This window comes from Anabrus simplex, chromosome 3 (assembly GCF_040414725.1).
Source record: "Anabrus simplex isolate iqAnaSimp1 chromosome 3, ASM4041472v1, whole genome shotgun sequence".
In the NCBI taxonomy this organism is placed as follows: domain Eukaryota; kingdom Metazoa; phylum Arthropoda; class Insecta; order Orthoptera; family Tettigoniidae; genus Anabrus; species Anabrus simplex.
The window spans coordinates 68206507-68229740 of NC_090267.1; the positions used below are offsets into that span (position 1 = coordinate 68206507).

The 23234-nt window shown below is 39.5% G+C and overlaps 1 protein-coding gene across 1 annotated transcript in view; it reads left to right on the forward strand.

The window, feature by feature from the left end:
* Positions 1-23234, forward strand: part of LOC136867009 (zinc finger protein GLIS2) — a 105696-nt gene that overhangs the window by 56447 nt on the left and 26015 nt on the right. The gene's annotated exons all lie outside the window — the stretch shown is intronic.

Consider the following 23234-nt stretch of genomic DNA (forward strand, 5'->3'; position numbering starts at 1 on the left):
CGGTAGAGGTGGGATCCCTCGCTGAGTCCGGAGAAAAACCAACCCTGGAGGGTAAACAGATTTTTTTTAAAAGTGGATATGTGTCAGTTTGCATTAATGTTTATTACATCATTTTAAGCCGAAATTTTATCTTCATGTAGACAATTTTTCAGACTTGACTAACACTATAATTTTACTTGTCAGTGGCTTTGAAGCCACTCTGTCGACCACAATAAATTTCATGGACTGACTCCGACTGCCAGCGTTAGACAAGCCAATGCTCTGTTAAACACCATGGAGGATATCAACATTTTATTTGATTTGATATTACTCAGAAAAGTTCTAACGCTATGTGACTCACTATGAAAGACCCTACAATCCAGCAGTGTGCCCTGCAAAGTTGTAAAATCAGTGAAAAACAGGACACTTGAAGTTTTACGATCTTTTAGAACTGATTGTTTATTATTTAATATTGTTCAATCACTGCCCGGAGGTAGCAGAGTTGCCAAGACAAGACAAAAATCCGGAGAAAATTAGCGGTGGGAGTAAAGCTCAGTTTGAGACAGTGCAAAAGTACTACAAAGCTGCAATACTGTTTCCTGTTATTGACATGCTTAAGCAAGAGAGAGAGACCAAGAAAATAACTGGATGTTCTCACCATTTAAATCAAGTTATAAATGGAAGCGTAGTAGACGTGGTCAGGGTAAAATATGTCAGTAAGTCTTACACTTTGGACAAGAAACTTCTTGTGTATGAGCTAATTTAAAAAATGAAAGAATCGAAAAACAAATATATCCAAGAAAGAGCTGCTGTTTTTGCAGAGAAGTATTTGAAAAGTGTATTTACACTCATTTCAAAACATCCCTATATGTTTTTTTACAGTTCCAATGAATTCAGCAACCTGTGAGAGGTATTTTTCATGCTTGTCGGCGTTTAAAAACATCCTGCAAAACACGATCGCTCAGGAGGGGTTATCCTCTTTGGCGTTTAGTTTATCAAAAGTAGTACTGATGTTGCCATTTCAAAAGTAATTCATGACTTTAATTCCAATCGAAAGAGAAGATATTTTTTTTTGTAAAAATGCGATATGATCAGATTATGTAAAATAAAGGAGCTTTGTTTTTTGTCCATGTTGTCTGCTTTACTCTTACGGACAAAAACAGGCCATGTGACAAATACATTTGCTTTTCAATTCTGTGTGAATTTTGTTTACAGAGGTTACGTTATTAAATTAAAGTGATAACATATATAATCATTATAGACCGTTATGCCTTTCAGCGTTCAGTCTGCAAGCCTCTTTGGATTTATTAAATGTCGCCACAATTCTCTATTTGCAACTAGTGCTGTGGCCTCATTTAGTTCTATACACAGAATATTAAAGGAAAACCAGAGAATATTTCCACTGGTGGTGATTATTGTTATAAGATTAATTACAATTAGGCAACAATCCTCTATATAACACTAATCAGAAAGGAAAACTGAAGGGGTCAGACTCATCGAAAAATGAAGGTATCGGCCAAACAAAGACAACGGCCACGAAGGGCGTGAAAATGAAAGACTCCTTAGGCCTCGAGTGCTCTGATACCGTCGGGGTCGGAAAAGAACAAGACAAGAGTTGACCAAGAGAGATCGGATAGGATAGATGAAAGTGAGGAGCCTGGCACAAGTTAGTGGAAACAGTGCCAGAACTCAGCTGAGGGTCCCGTGGTCGCCAACCCACGCTCCCAAGTTGAGAGCCCCGAACCCATTTTAGTCGCCTCTTACGACAGGCAGGGGTTACCGTGGGTGTTATTCTACCGCCCCGGCCCACAGGGGGTGGGAAGAATACTGTCAATAATTATGTTCTCGAGAGGGAGGAGTCATGCACCTCCCGGTGATCCCTGTCCCTTTGGATTTTTAGGTGCTAAAATTTTTATTTTAGGTGCCTAAAATAGGCTCTAAAATTGAAAAAAAATAGGTTCTAAAAATATATTTTAAGCAGCTTTGATGTTACGTATTTTATTAGGCGTTTAGCAATTAGAATAACATTTTTATTTTGCTAAATTTATAATAACTCTTTAGGGGGAAATATAAAACAAATATCACTCACCTCTTTGCTACTATATAATTTTTACCATCCTGAGTGAAGTGAAGAAACTCCTGTAACCTTTTAATTAAAGACGACTTGAAAGCTGACACTTCCTTGTTTTCATTCGTGACAGAGACTACGGACGTGTACTGCGGGAGGTTCTTAAGGAAAGGACTCCGGGGAGTGTGGTTTATAGATTCCCGAGTTTAAAAAAGTATTTCAAGATACTGACAACTAGTCGGTAAATACTTTAGTTTCTGGGAATAAATCTAAAAGCCTTTTTAATCGATTTAAAGATAAAACATAGTGATTATAGGAATAGAAGCAAATATAGGTTCTAACGTCTATTTAGGCATTTTTAGGCACTAACCTTATAAATACATGAAACATGTAAATACAACTTTTTAAGTTATCTCTTCAGGAACAAAATAGATTTTTTTTTCTAAAATCAGAGGTCTACTCGTGAGATTTCCTTTTCATCTAGATTCTCCTTATACAGAGTTGGCCGAATATTTTCCTCAGGATTTTCCTTTCTTGCTTTTCTGTATCTTTGATCAGTGAGTTGTCTCCAGTGATCGAGGTTTCTTATACTTATTTATTATGCATTTCGGATGAGCCAGCTATGGACTATGAAAGTTAATCAAAATGATTTGCAGCTTAAATTGTTGTGGCTGTTTATGCATTCTGAATAGATTTCTTCTTTGCTCATCTTTCTTTCATTCTTTGGCTTTGCTTTCTTCTGTTCCTTCCGTCTCAATCCTTTCTTAAACTCATTTGTTAGGTTTTTCGTATCACTTTTCAGTAAGCTTTTCTGGCATGTGTTAGTTTTTCAGAGATGTTTCTTAGTTGTACCAACGTGAGATGGCTCTGTGGATTATGCTGTTTAGTCTTGATTCTTCCACCCTACGACCTCTACAGCACTGAAATGACGCACTAATTACTGTTTCCCGTATCTTCCTTATAATTTAGAGTTTTTTTCGATTAATATAACTGTATAAAAGAACTGATATATTTTATCTTGTTTTTATGGCAGTCAGTAAATACAGGAGGTTGTTCCTAAATAAATGGAAATGTATGTTTAATTGGTCCTGTTTATTAATAATAATGACTACTTTTACGTTTTCGGAGACGCTGAGGTCGCGGAATTTTGTCCCGCAGGAGTTCTTTAACGTGCCAGTAAATCTACTGACACAAGGCTGACGTATTTGAGCACCTGAGCTCTGAGACAGGACCGAACCTGAGAAGTTGGGCTCAGAAGGGCAGCCGCTCTACCGTCCGAGCTACTCAGCCCGGCAGAGTCCTGTTTAGGGATTATTATTATTATTATTATTATTATTATTATTATTATTATTATTATTATTATTATTATTATTATTATTATTATTATCTGGTAGGAACTTGATAGTACGATACTTTGTCTGTTTAGTATATTTACTCTTCACACGCTTATGTTTCCACTGGCAACATGTATAGCGTGTATATTTCAAAATGTTCCCTAATAATAATAATAATAATAATAATAATAATAATAATAATAATAATAATAATAATTCTTTACATAAAAAGGTGATAAAACAGATCCGAATAACTACAGAGGTCTATCCCTACTACCCGTTGCTTACAAAGTTATATCTAAAGCCCTCCTAAACCGACTAGAGAACCAAACAGATCATTTGATTGGGGAATATCAAGCGGGTTTTAGGAAAGAACACGCGTGTGCTGAACAGATATGGAATCTGAAGATGATTCTGAAGATCCGCAGAAGCGACAGTCACCTTCGTGGACCCGAAGAAAGCGTATGATGACTCTGTGGACAGACAGACAGACCTTGTTCGACACTCTAGAAGAACTTCGAGTGGACAGGAAGACCAGAGAACAGATACGCCAGACTCTCACAAACACAACATCTAAGGTGATATTTTTGGGGGAAATTTCTGAGCCTTTTGAAGTACACACAGGTGTTCTTCAAGGAGATGGACTCTCTTCTCTTCTGTTTAACTTGGTTTTAGATAAAGTCATCAAAGAGTGGGAAAAGGATATCACAGGCATAACCATCGAGATAGGTGGGAACAAAATCAAAGTGAAATGCTTGGCTTTCGCAGATGACCTAGCTATCATGACTAAGAACAAGGAGGAAACTAAGTATGCTATCGAGACATTACACAGAAAAGCATCGCGGACAGGCCTTCAGATATCATTCGAGAAAACCAAGTATATACAGAATTTTCAGCAAAAGTGTAAGAAAGATAAAATTGAAACGGCATATGGGACAATTTCACAGGTATCTTTTTTAAATACCTTGGAGAAATAGTTCTTCCTTCGGGATTAGACAGTTTTACCAATACAGAAAGGGCTTCAAAATTTCAGATGGCATTTAGACTGACAGGGGATCGCTACAATAAACGAGTAACGTCACGTATTGCTAAATTGAAACATTACAAAACAGTTATTCTACCGGAAGCTCTATATACACCAGAAACCTTAACTTTAGGACGTCAGTCTAAAATTGCAGATATGAAAAACAAGAACGTAAAATTCTTAGAAAAATTTCGGCCCCATACAAGAAAATGGAATTTGGATCAAAAGGCGAACTGCAAACCTCTATAGTTACACAGATAGTTTCATCAATACTGTACGGAGGAGACGTTTGAAATTTTTGGACACATTTTTAGGATGGGTAATAATAGATTCACAAAAAAGTTATCCAATATAATGAATTCTCGAAACAGGAGACTAAATTGGCTGGAGTAAACAAGAGGGGACCTGAATTAATTGAACGTCGGAGAAGACATCATGAAAAATCGCAAAGTCATCAGGACCTCAGTAAAGAAACACACAGGTGTGGTCAAAACTAGCAGCAGGACTGTTACGAAGAATGGAAGAGGCAACGCAGTGAGTTCATGAAGAAATGTTGGAAGAATATGAAGGCGAAAGTCATCAAGACAATCAACAAGTTCCAACGCGCCCCATGAATGGGCATACCGAAACAAGAAGAAGAATAGTCGGCCGATTTTCCTCATACCTGTGGGATCGCGGGTGCGAACTACGTCGCACATGTGGATTCGGCCCTATTTTACGGCCGGATGCCCTTCCTGACGCCAATCCTTTATGGAGGGATGTAATCACTATTGCGTCTTTCTGTGGTGGTTGATATGAAGAGCGAAGTGTTGGGACAAACGCAAACACCCAGTCCCCGAGTCAGAAGAATTAATCAGACGCGATTAAAATCTCCGACCCGAGACCCTCTGAACCGAAGGCCCCAACGCTGACCAGTCAGCCAAGGAGTCCGACAACTAGCAGCAGGCAATATGCTCACTTTAATTTCTTTTTTCGTATGGCTCCATGGATAAATCGTTAGCATGCTGGCCTTTGGTCCAAGGGGTGCCGGGTAGTGGATTTTAACAATAACTACAGAAAATATAATTTTCATTCTCTCATTTATATCTGACACCTTTTTACCGTACGAGCTGTAATAATGGAGATATTCAAGAGTTTATTACAAAGTGTATCAACAGCCAAGCATTGCTGACGAGGAAGTATTGTTATGCCGTCACAGTAGCAAACTAACTGATATGATGGTTGTTGTGATTGTCTTTATAATATGCAAAATAATAATAATGTTATGTGTGTTACGTCTCATTAACTACATTTGGGGTTTTCTGAGACTCGAGGTGCCGTAATTTTGTCCCACTGGAATTATTTTACGGTATGCTCCAAAATATACAGTACTCATTTTCGTACAGTGCGCATGCGCACGCCTGAGCGTCTGCGTGTTGTTACATCGCCATGATGAAATGTTAGTTGTGTAAAGAACGTTGTGGTCTGTGATTGGAACTCACAGTGGGTCTCGCGACGGAGGAAAAGGTGTTTATAGTGGAGTATTATATTCGCTCGTACGGAAACGGTTATCAAGGTGGGCCGAGTTTAAAGTTAGTGGCGGAACAATATCGTGAACACTTCAATAAGCCAGCACCTAGCAACACAGTTATGCTATCTATTGTTAAAAAATTTCGTCGTGTGGGTAGTGTATGGTATCAACGCAAAGGAAGGTCTGATAGGCCAGTAACTGTGTCCACAAATGAAAATCCTTAATCAGGTGTTGCAGTCTCTCAAGCGAAGTCTTCGGCGAACAGCCCTGAAATTAAACATCAGCCCTACGTCACTTCGACGATTGTTTAAAGACATAGGTGGATTTCCGTACCGAATACAGGTTGGGCAGCGATTGGCGGAGCACGATAGGCATGTCAGGGTGGAATATTGTGCACGACTTTTGGGGTGTACGAGGATCCAGATTTCTTGTTCAACGTGTGGTTCTCCGATGGAAGTCACATTCACTTGGGCGGTTTTATCAATCACCAAACAACTCGCTCTTTGGTTTCGAGAGGCCAGACACTATAGTCCGGAAACCGCTACATAGTGTGCGTGTGACGATTTGGTGTGCAGTGTCAGGAAACGGTGTGCTAGGTCCGTATTTCATAGAGAATGATGATTGTGCACCTCTTACTGTTAACCAGAAACGCTATAGGAACATGGTGATCAGGCCATTAATTCAGGATCTAAGAAGGTTTTTCCGTGCCAGAAACATGCAGATGAATAGACAGTGGTTCCAACAAGACGGGGCGACCTGCCACACCGCTCGACAGACTATGGCTATGCTGCAAGAAACCTTTCCAGGACGAGTAATTTCCCGCGGGGCTGAATTCTCCTATCCATCACATTCCTCCGATCTCACACCACCTGATGCTTACGTGTGGGGAATGTTAAAGGAGCAAATTTTCAATTGTCCAGATCCACCCAAAACTGTGCCTGCATTACGTCAGAAAATCGTCTCGTTCTTCGAAACTCTGCAGCAACCTGTGTTCCAGAATATGTTGGAAAATCTGCGTGATCGTTATGAACACTGCCTACAGCGCAATGGAGCACATTTTGAACATTTACACTATCATCTTGATAAGTAAGGTAATAACAATAAGACTATCATAATTTCCAGTACTGTATATTTTGGCGCATAGTGTACGTGCCGACAATTTATAGCACCATACGCGTATCCATAATATGTTGACTGCATTTTAATCAGTACAGTGGTTCTACTTTGGATACTGACAACACGAACACTGTTCACGTAGTGAACCACTATAATTATAATTGTTATATAATAGCCGGGCTGAGTAGCAACTCAGATGGTAGAGCGCTGGCCTTCTTAGCCCAACTTGGCAGGTTCGATCCTGTCTCAGTCCGGTGGTAAATGTGCTCAAATACTTAGTGGGACGTAAAACTAATAACATTATTATGCGCTAATAACTCATATTGCTGAATATACTTCGAAGCTCGTGAAATAATACAGTATCCCTGATCCGATATACAGTAAATACAAAGAAAGAGACAAAATGGTCGGTCGGTCGGTCGGTCGGTCACTTGCTTTCTTGGCTTACGCTGCGTGAACCATCAACGATAGACCTCAAGTGTAAGCGTACGAATTGTAGAGCATAGAAACCTCTACAAAAAATGTCCGCGATGGTAGATACCTATTTCCAACCGGTTGCCCTCTAGAAGCGATTTTATGTTATAGTCCGCGGTAAAAAATCTCCTTAAAATTAAATAAATATTTCGATATTATCCTGACCTCCTCCAATATTTTATAAGGATTACAATAACCTTGGCAGGACATTATTTGCATGAATGGTTCAGAAGTTATGAGCATTTTTAGACTGTAGTGGTAATACGTTCCCTGTTGTCTGCTAGCAAGTTACCCCCCGTGGATGGGGGCGGTAGAATAACACCCACGATATCCCCTGCCTGTCATAAGAGGCGACTAAAAGGGGCCCCAGGGGCTCTGGACATTGGAGCGTGGGTTGGCGACTACGGGGCCCTTAGCTGAGTCCTGGCATTGCTTCCACTTACTTGTGCCAGACTCCTCACTTTAAACTATCCTATCTGACCTGTCTTGGTCAACTCTTGTTGTTTTCCGACCTTGATGGTATTACGTATGGAAGCCTAGGGAGTCTTTCATTTTCACGCCCTTCGTGGCCCTTGTCTTCCTTTGGCCGATAAACTCATTTTTCGAAGTGTCGCACCCCTTCCATTTTTTATCTCTGATTAGTGTTATATAGAGGATGGTTGCCTAGTTGGACTTCCTCTTAAAACAATAATCACCACCACCACTGCTAGCAAGTTGCCTCTACCTCGCCGCTAAAGGTGCTAGTGTCGCTCCAGCTGTCAAATGCATGAACCTTCCTCTTATTAGAGCTTCGCGACTGTATGTATTAGACTGTGATATTAGTCTAAGGAATTTAAGTACAGGCATCTGAGTCCATGACTCATTCATACGTGTGGATCATGAGTTCTTATTATTTTCGGAAGTCTTATCAGAGACCTTTCGTCCTATCCACACACTTCCTGTAAGGGAATGGAGATAAAGCAAAGTCATCTCCGTACAGGCCATGAAAGCCCTTGTAGGGGTGGAAGGTAAAGGTTTCCACTATCAGTAACCTCGGCACTTGATGGGGGAGAGTTGTTAGCTCTAAGCCCAGCCGCCTTTGCCCCCAGGAATTAACCTGGTACCTACTCATTATTTGTATAGGCTGAGTGAACCTCAGGCCCATGTGCACCTCCGGATGTGAAGGGAATGGAGATAGGTAATTTTAATTTCCATGTGATGAGGTTGATGCGTTGATGATAACATTAGGATTACTTTTCAATCGATTATTTCGAAAGCATTCACTATTCTTCTTCTTCATCTTCGTATTTAATGAACTTCACTCACGCGTTTTCGACCAGCCTCATTCACTATTATGGAAATGCAAATGAATAATAGGAAAAGTAATTGAATAGAAAAAAAAATAGTCGAATAACCGAAAAAAATAATGGAATGGAAAAATAATCGAATAAGCCGTTATTTTATATTCGACTAGCTGATGTACCCGTGCTTCGCTACGGAATTCTACATTGTATACGGAATTGTACGTTAGGTAGAGTACACGTTGTGAGCAAGACTGTATTAAACTGCAAAGCTCTTAACGTTGCCGTGGAAACACGACGTAGAAATCACCAAACGTCTTTTCTCATATGAAGACTGCGTTAGGGAATTTTCATTATAATGCTAGGCCCGCGTGCCTTCCATCAGTCACAATGAAGTTGGGGAATCGCATTACAATGGCAGACACATACTCTCCACCTGCCATTTTACATCCTCAGAAAGACTGTCTTAGTGGTTTTCCCAACTGAAATGAACATAGGTCATTACAATTACGTCAGTAGGAATGGCGCGAGTAAAAGCAATGATTTCACATGAAATACTCGATCAAATGAAAAATCACACATTTTCTCACTTTTAACGAACAGTAGGCCTACTTCGCTGTCGATCTAACAGTCCAAAGTTCCAGAGCTGGAATGACCAAGCCGCAGACAGCCGTGATCCGTGAACACTCTTAGTCTTTTTTCGGAGAGGGGGGGGGGGGGGGGCGTGGGGTCGAATAGTGGAGAGTCCCAGGGCAAATCTATGCCCTTTTACTAATATGTTTCCTAGGAGTATCTACGAGTCGGAAAATCTCAATTCACTACACTGGCGGCGGAAAAATCTATCTGACTTGGAGGCAATTTTTTCCTCCAAGCCAGAGGAGAAACCCCCTCTTCGCTGCTAATTTTGAATAAAATAAATGTCGAATTTAATAAAAGTGAACAGGAAGAAGCTCTTTTTAAGAAACGGCTCTTTTCAGGGTTGAATTTTGAGTTATTTAGTGAATTGTGGTGCTATAATTTGGAATATGCCTAAATTGTAATTCTAGGTCATACTACTACTAGGCTCTACTACTACTACTACTACTACTAAGTAAGCCTCTCTCTTAAGAGTGCACACTGCTTATTCAAAACAGCGCGTCAGAGTAGGGGTCGAATAGCTGGAATACTACGATAAACCAGTGAGTTACGTACCAGCAGTACGGTATCAGAAACTGTATGAACCGGAGGAATGGCTTGCTAAAGAAGAAAGTTTTCTAACTCCCCAGCTATTTCCCGCAAATATTCAGTCAGGCTGTTATACTCGGTACGCAGCAGTAATCCCATCTACCGGAGTTGAGCGGCAGCATAAGAGACAAAGAACATCACCACAAACAATGGTCAATGTAATGTTATTGTTGATCAATGTTATGCGCTTCCAATATTGTAGGCTTTCACATTTAGTTTTTTCCGACTCTGAAATACCACTCTTATCATAGTCGGTACGGTAAAATTGAATAAAACATAAATGGTCGGAAATTGTATTCTCTATAACTTTTGTTATGTAGTATTTTTCGATAGGACCAATAACATGTATTTAAAAATTAAATTTTAGGCGCCTTTCCCTAAACTATAATTTCATACATGGCGAATAAAATTGTTTATAACTTAGACTGTAGTTCCTTATTCCCCGACTCTATGTACTGACTTTCATTAAGTTCTGTTAACCCATTTTCTCGTGGCTCGGCGTTGATATGGACTTGGCAACAAAAAAAAAAAAAAAAAAAAAAATCATGAATATCTGTGTTATCAAAGCCGGTACGGTAACAATGTATGACACAAATGATCGGAAATTTAATTCTATATAACTTTAGTTATGTAGTATTTATCGATATGACCACTAATAATATAAATATTTGAGAATTCAATTTTAGGCCTTGTCCTAAACTACCATTTCACTCAGCGTGAGTAAAATGATTTATAGCCTAGATTGTAGTGGCTCATCCCCCGACTTCACATACCGATTTTCACTAAATTCTCGTCGGCCGTTTTCTCGTGATGCGTATACATACATACATACATACATACATACATACATACATACATACATACATACAGACAGAATTACGGAAAAGTAAAAGTGCATTTCCTTGTTACTTTGGACATGACCGATACATAAGTACCTTTCTTTTCAAATTCTGAGCAATGAATAGACAAAACTCTTATTTTATATGTATAGATATATAGATTACCCCATCTCTACCGTGGGCAGTGTTGCCAGATTGAGGGAAATTTCCCACGGACAAGGGATATATAGCTCAAGTTAAGGAAATATGGGGAAAAAGGGAAACAATCGTAATATGTCTAAAAACGTGGGATATTTTAAGTCACCGCATGTTACTTATAAAAATAGCTTATGAAGGTACTGTATTATAAATAATAATTTCTTTACATCTTTAGACAAAATGAACTGACCTGTTAATATGATGGTGATACTTTAACTTATTTTGATGAACCATGCATGCTTTTGTTCAAATCCAATAAGCTTGCGCGGCAATGTGGCCCATCCTGCAACAATTCGATATTATGAACCGTAATTATTGCATGTGGATATTATCTCATTTCACATGAATACCTTTCGCACGTTTGGCGCGTCTGTAAATAGGTCGTTACTAGTATCTAGTATTATTGTGATTGTGGTGTTAATTCTTCAATCAATCAATCAATCAATCAATCAATCAATCAATCAATCAATAAACAATCAATAAAATAAATAAATAAAAAAGAAAATAAATAAATCACTACTGATCTGCATTTAGGGCAGTCGCCCAGGTAGCAGATTCCCTATCTGGTATTTTCCTAGCCTTTTCTTAAATGATTGCAAAGAAATTGGAAGTTTATTGAATATCTTCATCGAACTTCATAGAACCAGTTCAAAAAGGGTACAGTTTTTACCTTAGTGTGATAATAAATGATGGAAAAAGTACTCCTAAAAAGAAACGTAAGATGAGGAGTGAAATGTCTTCAGAAGAAGTGGGGGAAACGAGGAGAAAGAAGAGGTTTAAAGTAGAATGGCTTAGTGATGAAAATTTTAAGTGGGTGGTTGAAGCGAATGCCCCGAGCCGGGAATGATGGGTTTACGTCAACGTAACGTCAACGTCATGTGGCAAAAGTGAACTGCAGAAGTATAGCCAAGGTCAAAAACATAGTAAACTAGGCCTATAGTCAAAGCGTTTTTTGCTACAACACCAATCAGTGCATTTGTATCAAAAAGTGAAAAACTATTGAAAAGGGTTCGGAAAAAGTTAAGGAAGCTCAAATGAAATTATCTACTTTCTTTGTTGAACACAAGTTGTTGACCATCTTATTCCCTTGATAATAATAATAATAATAATAATAATAATAATAAGAATAATAATAATCGCATGGCCTCAGCTACCGTGTGCAGACATTTCGATTTGACGCCATCTGGCTGTCTGCTCGTCAATTTCGACGTTCCGTTTTACTCTAGGTCCGTTAGGTGGCAGACAGAGTAAACCGGATCTCTCTTGGGCGTCTATGACTGAGATTTAATTAATTTTGTCGGGTAAATACCAAATGTATCACCAGAGATCTTTTACATGCCGACATCGTACGACATGGAGTGTCGAATGGACTTTTTTCCGCCCTTCAAAAATCCGACTACCTCTGCCGGGTTTGAACCCCTTGATTAAATATGCTTTATTTGTATGTCGTATTGTTATACTTTATTTCAACGTATCGTACCTGTGTCGAACCATTAGGGTTATAAAATATTATGGACGAGGGAAATTTCAGCAATATGACGGGGATTTCTACTCGAAGTATCTGGCAACACTGAGCGTGGGTATTAGATTTGCGGTAATCCCTCGTGGCCTTCTAGCGGATATCTTCCTTATAATGTATAGGCTACAACTCGTACCGGACCAGTTTAATAGTGATCACACTCGGTACGGCAAATGCCTTCATAGGTCTATTGCTATTGATCTCTTAGAATAAATTATACGATGTCGATCCTTTGTGTTCCGTTACATGTAATTCTTCGCTCGGATCACAGACGGCGATACGCGGTCTTAGAAATTCGAATAACATAATCAGGATTCGGCATCATCATCATCATCATTATCATCATTATCATCATCATAGCACTAATTTTTAAGCTTCATTTGAGTGGAGTTCCAAAAATTGAGAAGGTGAACAGTTTCACTATACGGATGATCCAACATTTTGCTGTTTGCAGTAGATAATTCCAATTTTTAACTGGCACTCCAGAGTATTTAAGGTATGCGTATCCGTCATCATATACGAGGATGCTATTCTCCGTGGTTAAGATGCATAAAGTCCATACTTTATACCTTAGGTGGTGATCAAAAACTTTTGTTTCATCAATATATCATGTTCAGTGTGCCCGACAGCCAGATCATAAATTTCTACAACAATATCAAGTCATTTATCGAGATAGCAAAACACAAGCGTATCGATCCGATTATAAGAGAATTGAGCCGGTGGTGGTATCGGTATAACAGCAGCGATTTCGTACTTGGTCGGGCTTGAGAGCCATACCGAGAAATGAGCACCAAACACTAACACACCGTGGATTTTAGCCATTGCCACCGTAGTGTGCTTGCTTTGCGGCGAACCTATCAGCATGGAGGTCCTTGTTCAACTTCTCCCCTGGAGAAGTTTATTCTTTTAGCGCTCTCAAACCGGTCATAAGCCATGTGCAGATTTAGCAACCCAGCCTCTAAAAGCCCATCTGAAATACACTTGCGAAGCGATTTGATTGGCTAACTTCAGCAGCTGATACAATTACAACGGCGCGAAATATCAACGTTTTTTCTTTTTTCAAATTACTTATCAGTATGACCAACGCTCGAACGCTCATGTACTCGGTTCACGTTGCTTCTGACCACTCTGTATATTTTATATCCTAAATGTGAAATATCAAATATGTTAAACATTCCACTCCTTAGGGGTTAAATGGGGTTAGTTCCAGAAACGAAATTATTCATCCCTCCAAAACCGTTTGAAGTAAAAAGTAAAAATTTTACAAGAAGGTTGTTCTTTTATGTCCTGGGTGTCTAATATGATATACTTCAATACAAGCTAGATATGAGGTGTAAATTTGAAGTACACAGTCAAAATTATAATTTTATACAGAGTGAATCACCTGAAAATTACACTATAAATATTTCTAAAATGGAAGGCGCTATTGATGTGCTGTTTTCAAAGAAATTAAGTTTAACCAATGGCTCATTTGTAACTCATACATATTGTACCGGGAGGTACACCTCTACGCCGCACATTTAAATCTTGCGCCTAAAAGAACTCCTCTACAGGAGAAACACTGAACTTAAAACTAGACCTATTTAAACCTTTACTCAGAAAATGTCACTACCGTAATTTGACGTAATTTTGTTATTGTGAAGTTTCCAGTACTGTATGAAATTCTACGTGTTTTGTTTACCATTTATCAATAAGTTTGGACATTATCTCATAGATGTCGCTGCTAGAAAACTACAATCATGCACCCTGGTGCGAAGTGAAAAAACTTTTTTGAAGAAGTTTTGTATTCATAAGTTTGTTTTACTAATTGATGTTCATTTATTTTTGGGTTGGCAATATTTATCTTTTCTTTCCGCCAGTTTTGAATCCAGCCAATACCTAATTTTTGTAATTAATTTCCAACCAATCCTGTATTTCTTCTTCGATTCTGAGGGCCACTTTTAAATTTGACCAATAAAATTCTGTGGGTGTGTCTAGATTATTCATGAAAGGTCTCGAACTTTCCCCGAGGGTTTATAAAGTGCGGATTTTCACGCCTCTTGGCCATTTGATCAACATCTAACTAAGTGTCTGTGTGTCAAGCAGGAGGCGGGAGGCGCCTCTTTCCCAGGCAGCAGTTCTTCAGCAAGGTAATGGCCGTTTAACATCTTTATTTCTTGCTAGCTCCGCAGTTTAACCCGAGGGATAGGTCCGAAATCTTAACTATGTAACCAACTGCTCTAAAACGTAAGTTCTGCCGGCTAAATGTAAAAAATTTCATAAAATCTCAAACTGTAATTCGGGGATAGAGAGTGATTTACCCTCTCGAGTTCCCCTTCATATTGGTTTGAGGTGACTACGTTTTGTAACTGGTTTTCTTCCTTTCCGTAATGTCTTAAATTATTCTGATACGAGTCACCTCCATAGTTTGGGAATAGCCCCTGTTTCATCGGCCTAGTGCCTTTTAGGTTTTAAGAATGCATATTTAGGAGTGCAAGTACACGCCTCCATTCAATTTGAGTTTCGGGCCATTTACTTAACCTGTTATTTCTTTTACACGAAGGCCCTATAGGTTGGGTATGATATAATCCCTGTTTCAATTTGTAAGTTGGGCCATGGAAGGCCAAAAGATGTAAGATATTTTTGGTGTCGCCTTGTATAGGCATGGAAAACTGAGAGCACGTCAGCTATTTTCTTGTGTTGTAAGAGTGCCTCTGGGAGGCTTTATATTATGAGTACGGAGCTAGTGCTCCATTGCAGTGAGGGATTTATGCCCTTGTCTAAATTTGTGTCTTTGTAAATTTTGAGCTGTGTGCTCACGAATTGTGAAGCGAGGGGCTGGAAGCCCGGATTACTAAACAGTAACTAAATTTTGGATGTTCTTGCCTTGTATAAACTTTGTCATGGTACCTGAAATGTCATTGTCATTTCACTAAGTAAAAAGTTGTTAAAATTTTGTTGTTGAGTTTTGAAATTCCAAAGAAATATAACCTTTGTTAAAGTTTTAAATCCATTCATGAATTTGTAGTTAGACCCATTCACCCCGACACCTTCTTTTACCTTTGCTGGTCCACGGGTTGCCCCGTAACACATTTCTTTCTTTCTTTCTTTCTTTCTTAATCCATTTACAGCCGCGCTGAGTGGCTCAGACGGTTGAGGCACTGGCCTTCTGACCCCAACTTGGTGGGTTCGATCCTGGATCATTCCGGTGGAATTTGAAGATACTCAAATACGTCAGCCTCGTGTCGGAGGATTTTCTGGCAGTTTAAAGAACTCCTGCGGGACTCAATTCCGGCACCTCGGCGTCTTCGAAAACCGTAAAAGTAGTTCGTGGAACGTAAAGCCAATAACATTAATTAATCTATTTACTCTCCAGGGTTAGCTTCTCCCTCGGACTCAGCGAGGGATTCCACCTTACCGCATCAAGGGCAGTGTCCTGGAGCGTGAGACTTTGGATCGGGGGATACAACTGGTTAGAAGGACCAATACTTCGCCCAGGCGACCTCAACATACTGAACATGGGCCTTGTTGGGAGATAAGAAGATTGGAAGAGGGAAGGAAACGGCCATAACCGTTAGTTACCATCCCGCCATTTGCCTGAAGGAGAAGTGGAAAACAACGGAAAACCACTTCGATGATGATTGAGGTGGGAATCGAACCCCCTCTACTCAGTTGACCTCCCGAGGCTGAGTGGACCCCGTTCCAGTCCTCGTGGCAAAGCCGGGACTCGAACCCGGATGGCAGCAAATCACACCGACCACTACTCCGCAGAAGCGGACAGCCCATACATATATTTTATTAATTTCTACCTGTTACCCGCGACTTCGTTCGCGTGGATTTCGTAATGTGATAAGAGTAATCGTTCCTCGGTACTACACTGAACATTAACTTATCTGAAAATTCCGAAAGTATAAAATCTCACCGAAAAATGGAGTTTCATTTACTCCAGTACCTCTTTGTAAACCACATTTGTGGTATTATATTTTGGGACTAAGATGACCAGGCTACTGGCAGAGCTTCCTCCGGAGCATGCGAGAAACAGTCCTCTCTCAAGTCGAAAAACAAAAAAGAATACGTGTTTACTTTTAAAGGAGATTCCAAATACCAATTTCCATCTTCAGTTTTTGAGATATAAGTATTCCCATAAAATAATTTAACCCCTTTTTCAGTCCTTCCTCCCCGCCTAGTTGAATTCCCGAAATCAAAAAATACGCGTTCCTTTATTTTCAAAAAGGAGATTCCAAATACCAGTTTTCACGTCTGTAATATGTTAAGTTTTTTTTAGATACACTCCTTTTAAAAGTTTCCCGCATCTTCACTTTTTTTACCCCCGTAAGCGGATTTTTCGAAAACAAAAAATACGGGTTTCTTTATTTGCAAAGGAAATTCCGTATGCTAATTTTCACGCCTGTAACATGTTAAGTTTGTTTTTATTATTTTATTAACACAACTTCCCCTATGAGGAGGCTGCCACAAGGACAAAGTATGTCGACTACATAGTATTTTGTCTTCTAAGTTACTGGTGAGTTTGCTAGTGGGCCAGATAGAAACAACCATCACAAGGCTCAGGAATAAATTTGGAATGAATTTGGAGTATGGCATGGTGCATGGTTCTTCAAATGTTACGTAGATGATTGCGGAGTACGGTTACTGAACCTCGTATTGCAGCGATAGCGATGTCGTGAAGTCGTGTCTGGTTGAAATTTAGTGATTGCGCCTCGAGTTCCGATCATGAGTCCATGGACGGAAATATTGTCTAGATGAAATAAGTCTTTATAGTAGTTCACGGTTGGCTGGTAAATCGACTTCTTCTCTGCGTCCACCTCTTCAGCCTGGCCAACGTGCGACTCGAGATATACAGTAAGATATACTAATTTTTAAAATTCACCCGCTTTTTCAGTTCTTTTTACCCCATTAAATGGAATTTCCGAAAATCAAATCATGCGTGTTTCATTACTTTTAAAGCATATTCCATGTACCAATTTTCACGTCTGTAACATCTTCAGTTTTTGAGATATAAGTATCTTCATAAAAAGTATTCAACTCCTTCCTTTCTCCCCCCCCCCCCCAACTAAACGGGTTTCTGAAAACAATTTTTTTTAAGGAGATTCCAAATACCTACCACGTTTGTGACATATTAAGTTTTTGAGATCGTTTATAAAAATTCACCTCGTTCTTCACTTCTTTTCACTCTTCTTAAGTGGATTTTCCGAAAACAAAATATACGTGTTTCTTTATTTTTAAAGGAGATTCCAAATACTAATTTGCACGTCCGTTACATGTTTAGTTTTTGAGACATATTGAAGATATAATTGTTTTAAAAATTCACGTGCTTTTAAAATTCTTTTGACCCCTTTAATTGGATTATCCAAAAACAATAAATTACGTGTTTATTTTTAAGGAGATCCCAAATATCAATTTTCACGCTGTAGTCTAATATCTTCAGTTTTTGAGATATAAGTATCCTCATAAAAAATTACACACCTTTTTCGGTCCTTTAAACCCGCGCCCCTACACACACACTTAAAACTGAGTTTCCGAAAACAAAAAATCCCTCCCCCCTAAGTGGGTTGCCGAAAACAAAACAAAAACGCATTTCTTCATTTTTAAAGGATATTCCAAATATCAGTTTTCATGTCTGTGACGTGTTAAGTTTTTAGATCCTTTTATAAAAAAATCACCCCCTTTTGCACTTCTTTTCATCCCTCTTAAGTGGATTCTCCGAAAACAAACTAATACATGTTTCTTTATTTTTAAAGGAGATTCCAAATACCAATTTTAATGTCCTTAACATATTCAGTTTTTGAGATATAAGTATCCCCGTAAAAAAGGATTCAACACTTTTCCCAGTTCTTATCTCCCCCCTCCCACCAAGCGGATTTTCTGAAAACAAAAGATACGTGTTCCTTTATTTTTAAAGGAGATTACAGATACAATGTTTTACGTGTGTAACATGTTAAGCTTTTGAGATGTACTAATTTTCAAAATTCGCCCCCGTTTCCAATTCTTTTCACCCTCATTAAGTTAAATTTTCTGAAAACAGAAAAAGTGTTTACGGTATTTATTTTGAAAGCAGATTCCAAATACCGATTTTAATGTTTGTAACATATTCAGTTTTTGAGATATAAGTATCCCCGTAAAAGAGATTCTACTCCTTTTCCAGTTCTTTTCTCCCCCCCCCCCCTCAAGTGGGATTTCCGCAAACAAGAGATATACCCAAACCAAACCCCATGGCACTACAGCCCTTGAAGGGCCTTGGCCTACCAAGCGACCGCTGCTCAGCCCGAAGGCCTGCAGATTACGAGGTGCCGTGTGGTCAGCACGACGAATCCTCTCGGCCGTTATTCTTGGCTTTCTAGACCGGGGCCGCTATCTCACCGTCAGATAGCTCCTCAATTCTAATCACGTAGGCTGAGTGGACCTCGAACCAGCCCTCAGGTCCAGGTAAAAATCCCTGACCTGGCCGGGAATCGAACCCGGGGTCTCCGGGTATGAGGCAGGCACGCTACCCCTACACCACGGGGCCGGCTAAACAAGAGATATGTGTTCCTTTATTTTTAAAACCGAGCTCGATAGCTGCAGTCGCTTAAGTGCGGCCAGTATCCAGTATTTGGGAGATAGTGGGTACGAACCCCACTGTCGACAGCCCTGAAGATGGTTTTCCGTGGTTTCCCATTTTTACACCAGGCAAATGTACCTTAATTAAGGCCACGGCCGCTTCCTTCCCAGTCCTAGCCCTTTCCTGTCCCATCGTCGCCATAAGACATTTCTGTATCGGTGCGACGTAAAGCCAATAGCAATATATATATATAAATAAAGGAGATTCCAGATACCATTCTTTACGCGTGTAACATGTTAAGCTTTTGAGATATAGTCGTTTTTAAAATTCACCCCCGTTTTCAATTCTTTTCACCCCTCTTAAGTGAATTTTCTGAAGAAAAAAAAAAAACAAACGTATTTCTTAATTTTTGAAGCAGATTCGAAATACCAATGTTAATGTCTGTAACATATTCCGATTTGGAGATATAAGTATCCCCGTAAAAAGGATAAAAGGATTCAACCCCTTTTCCAGTTCTTTTCTCCCCCCCCCCACCCAAGTGGGTTTTCTGAAAACAAGAAATATGTGTTCCTTTATTTTTAAAGGAGATTCCAGATACCATTCTTTACGCGTGTAACATGTGAAGCTTTTGAGATATACTCATTTTAAAAATTCACCCCCGTTTTCAATTCTTTTCACCTCCCTTAAGTTAATTTCCTGAAAAAATATGCGTTTCTTATTTTTAAAGCAGATTCCAAATACCAATTTTAATATCTGTAACATATTCAGTTTTGAGATATAAGTATCCCCGTAAATAGGATTCATCCCCTTTTTTCAGTTCTTTTCTCTCCCGTCCCCAAGTAGGTTTTCCGAAAACAAAAAATACGTATGCCTCTATTTTTAAAGGAGATTCCAGATACCATTTTTTACGTGTGTGCCATGTTAAGCTTTTGAGATATACTAATTTTAAAAATTCACCCCTGTTTTCAATTCTTTTAACCCCATTGAGTGAATTTTCTGAAAACAAAATATACGTGTTTCTTTATTTTTAAAGCAGATCCAAATACCAATTTTAATGTCTGTAACATATTCAGTTTTTGAGATAAAATTATCCCACTAAAAAGGATTCAATCCGTTTTGCAGTTCTCCCCACCCCCTCCCCCACCAAGTGGATTTTCTGAAGGAAAAAAAACATGTTCCTTTATTTTTAAAGGTGATTCCAGATACCATTTTTTACGTGTGTAACATTTTAAGCTTTTGAAATATACTCATTTTAAAAATGTATCCCCGTTTTCAGTTCCCTACATCCCCCTTACGTGAATTTTCTGAAAACAAGAAAAAGTGTTTCTTTATTTTTAAAGCAGATCCCATGTTTTTACCAATTTTCACGTCTATAAAATCTTGTTGTTGAGATATAAGTATCCTCATAAAAATAATACTAACTCTTTTTCACTTTTTTCAACTCCTCCCCACCCCTACTAAGCGGATTTTCCGAAAACCAAAAAGTACGAATTCTTTATTTTTTTTTTAGGGAGATTCCAAATACCAAATTTTACGCCCGTTAAGTTTTTGAGATATAGATATACTCATTTAAACAATTCACCCTCCCTCCAACCTTTTCATCCCCTTAGCGAGGGAATATCCAAAACTCCTCCCTTAGTGAGCACCTACGTTGTAATGTATCCCCAAAATTTTATTTCTTTATGTCCAGTAGTTTTGGCTCAGCGATGATGAATCATTCATTCGGTCAGTCAGTCAGTCAGTCAGTCAGTCAGGACACGTTATTTTATAAGTAAAACAGTTAACAAACGAAATGAAATACAATGAACAAGGAAAACGTGCATAAAAATACCCGCGTATTCGAATGCAACGTTGTCTCAAAATTTCACAGCAACCGGTGAAGAACTTTCGGAGATTTGAGATTTTGATCAAATGAACATTTACATTTTTATTTATACAGCATGTCTCAAACCTTTTGGGTCAAATTGAAGCAGGTGATAGTGGGTCCACAACCGATTATATTGAGATAGGGAACCAATGTTCGGAAATGAATATTTATTGTGTTATGCACATACATCGCATAACAACAACGTAGCTCATAGCAGTTGTTCAAAGTGACGACCGCCAGTCTCAATGCATGTATTGCAACGGCGCAAGCAGTTCTACCGCACTCTCGCAAAAGATCCCGGGTGTCTGTTGTACATTGGAACAGCCAACGGGTGATAAACAGCGTACAACCCTGACCACCAAACAGACGTACTGTACACAACTTAGTTCATAGCACGTGTGTCAGGTGACGACCACATGCATCGCACCGGTGCATTAACCTGTGCCACACGCACACCACTATCCCTGGTGTCAGTTGTCCATTCAACTTACCTGTGAAACGCACACTTCGAAGGATAGTGTGGAGAGTTCTAGCGGAACAGGTATTATACCCCTGTCATAAAGAACGTGTGCAAACACTGTGACCAACGGATTTTGGGCTACGCGTTCACTTCTGTCAGTGGATTATCTACCACATTGCTGTAGTGCCGAACTTTGTACAGTCTTTATTGTTCACGGATGAGTCATTCACCCGTGAAGGTGTTTTCAACAGCCGCAACAGTCATGTCTGGAGTGAGGACAATCCCCACGCCAGCCACATCGGTGGCCACCAGCAAAGATTCTCTGTCAACGTATGGGCAGGCATTGTCCAAGATCACCTAATAAGACCTTATTTGCTGCCTGCCCGTTTGACTGGTCCACGTTACCTTGTGTTCCTGCGTGACGTGCTGGCACAGTTCATGGAGACTGTACCCCTTGTTGTCCGCGAAAGGATATGGTTTCAACACGACGGTCACCGGCCCACTTCGATGTTAATGTTCGCGAGCGCCTGAACAACTTCCCTCATCGTTGGATTGGAAGTGAAGGTCCTGTCTCATGGCCAGCGTGATCACCGGATCTCACACCTCTGGACTTTTTCCTCTGGGGTTACGTCAAGTCGTTGGTGTATGAAACACCCGTAGAAACGGATGAAGACCTGCTTGCTAGGTTCCAAGCTGCCTGTCTCCTGGTACAACAGACACCAGGGATCTTTGAGAGATTGCGGTAGATCTTCATGCGCCATTGCCATGCATGCATTGAGACTGGCGGTTGTCGCTTTGAACAATTACTATGTTGTTACGTGGTGTACGTTGTGCATTTCCATTACACAATAAACATGCATTTTCGACCATTGGTTCCCTGTTTCAATATAATCGGTTGTGGACCCACTATCATCTGCTTCAATTTGACCCGAAAGATTTGAGACACCCTATGTAGACAGATAAGAATGTGTATTATTTTAGAAAGTTACATTTTTCAAATGGAACAATTCCTATTGGCATTAACAAACTAAAACTAGAGTGAATTAGAAGGTCGATGTCGATGGTGTTTTTTTTTTTTTTTTTTTTTTAGTACAAGTAATTTAATGAGCTATCATAATTTGAAAATTGTAAATACCATACCGATGGTTGTCTGTTCCATTCTACTGCTTTGTTACGAGGCTAAGATCTTCTTATATTTCTTTCCTTTACATCCACTGATTGCATTGCGATTTCACTGTCAGTTACTGTACTTCGTGATAGTTCAAGAAGTGGGACGTAGTGGAAAACGGTATTTACCAATGCTGAAAAAGCCGACATGTTAATGTTGTGTAGAGAATGTAGGAAGAATGCTGTTCGTTATTGTGCTCTGTACGCGGAACGATATCCCAACAGCTGTCACCCACCTCGACAATAATTTGTGAACCTCTTCAACCACTTACATGAAACTGGAAGTGTAACACCTAGCAAACGTAACAGAAACAAACGAGTGACTGGAGAAGGTGAAATTAATGTTCTAGCTGCTGTTTCTGTAGATTCGCACGTAAGGTCCCATTCAATCGCACGAGGAAGCGGCGTACCTCAGGCAAGTCTCCACCGTCATAAGTTCCATCCGTATTGTGACTCCCTCCATCAAGAGCTGCATGGAAATGATTTTGAGATTCATGTCAACTTTTGTATTAAGACAAGATACAGCAGATTTATCACGTATATTGTTTAGTGATGAAGTAACATGTACAACAAATCATGGCCAAGTGAACAGTAGCGCAGTTAGGATCGGCAGATGGGGGGGGGGGGGGGTTATTAC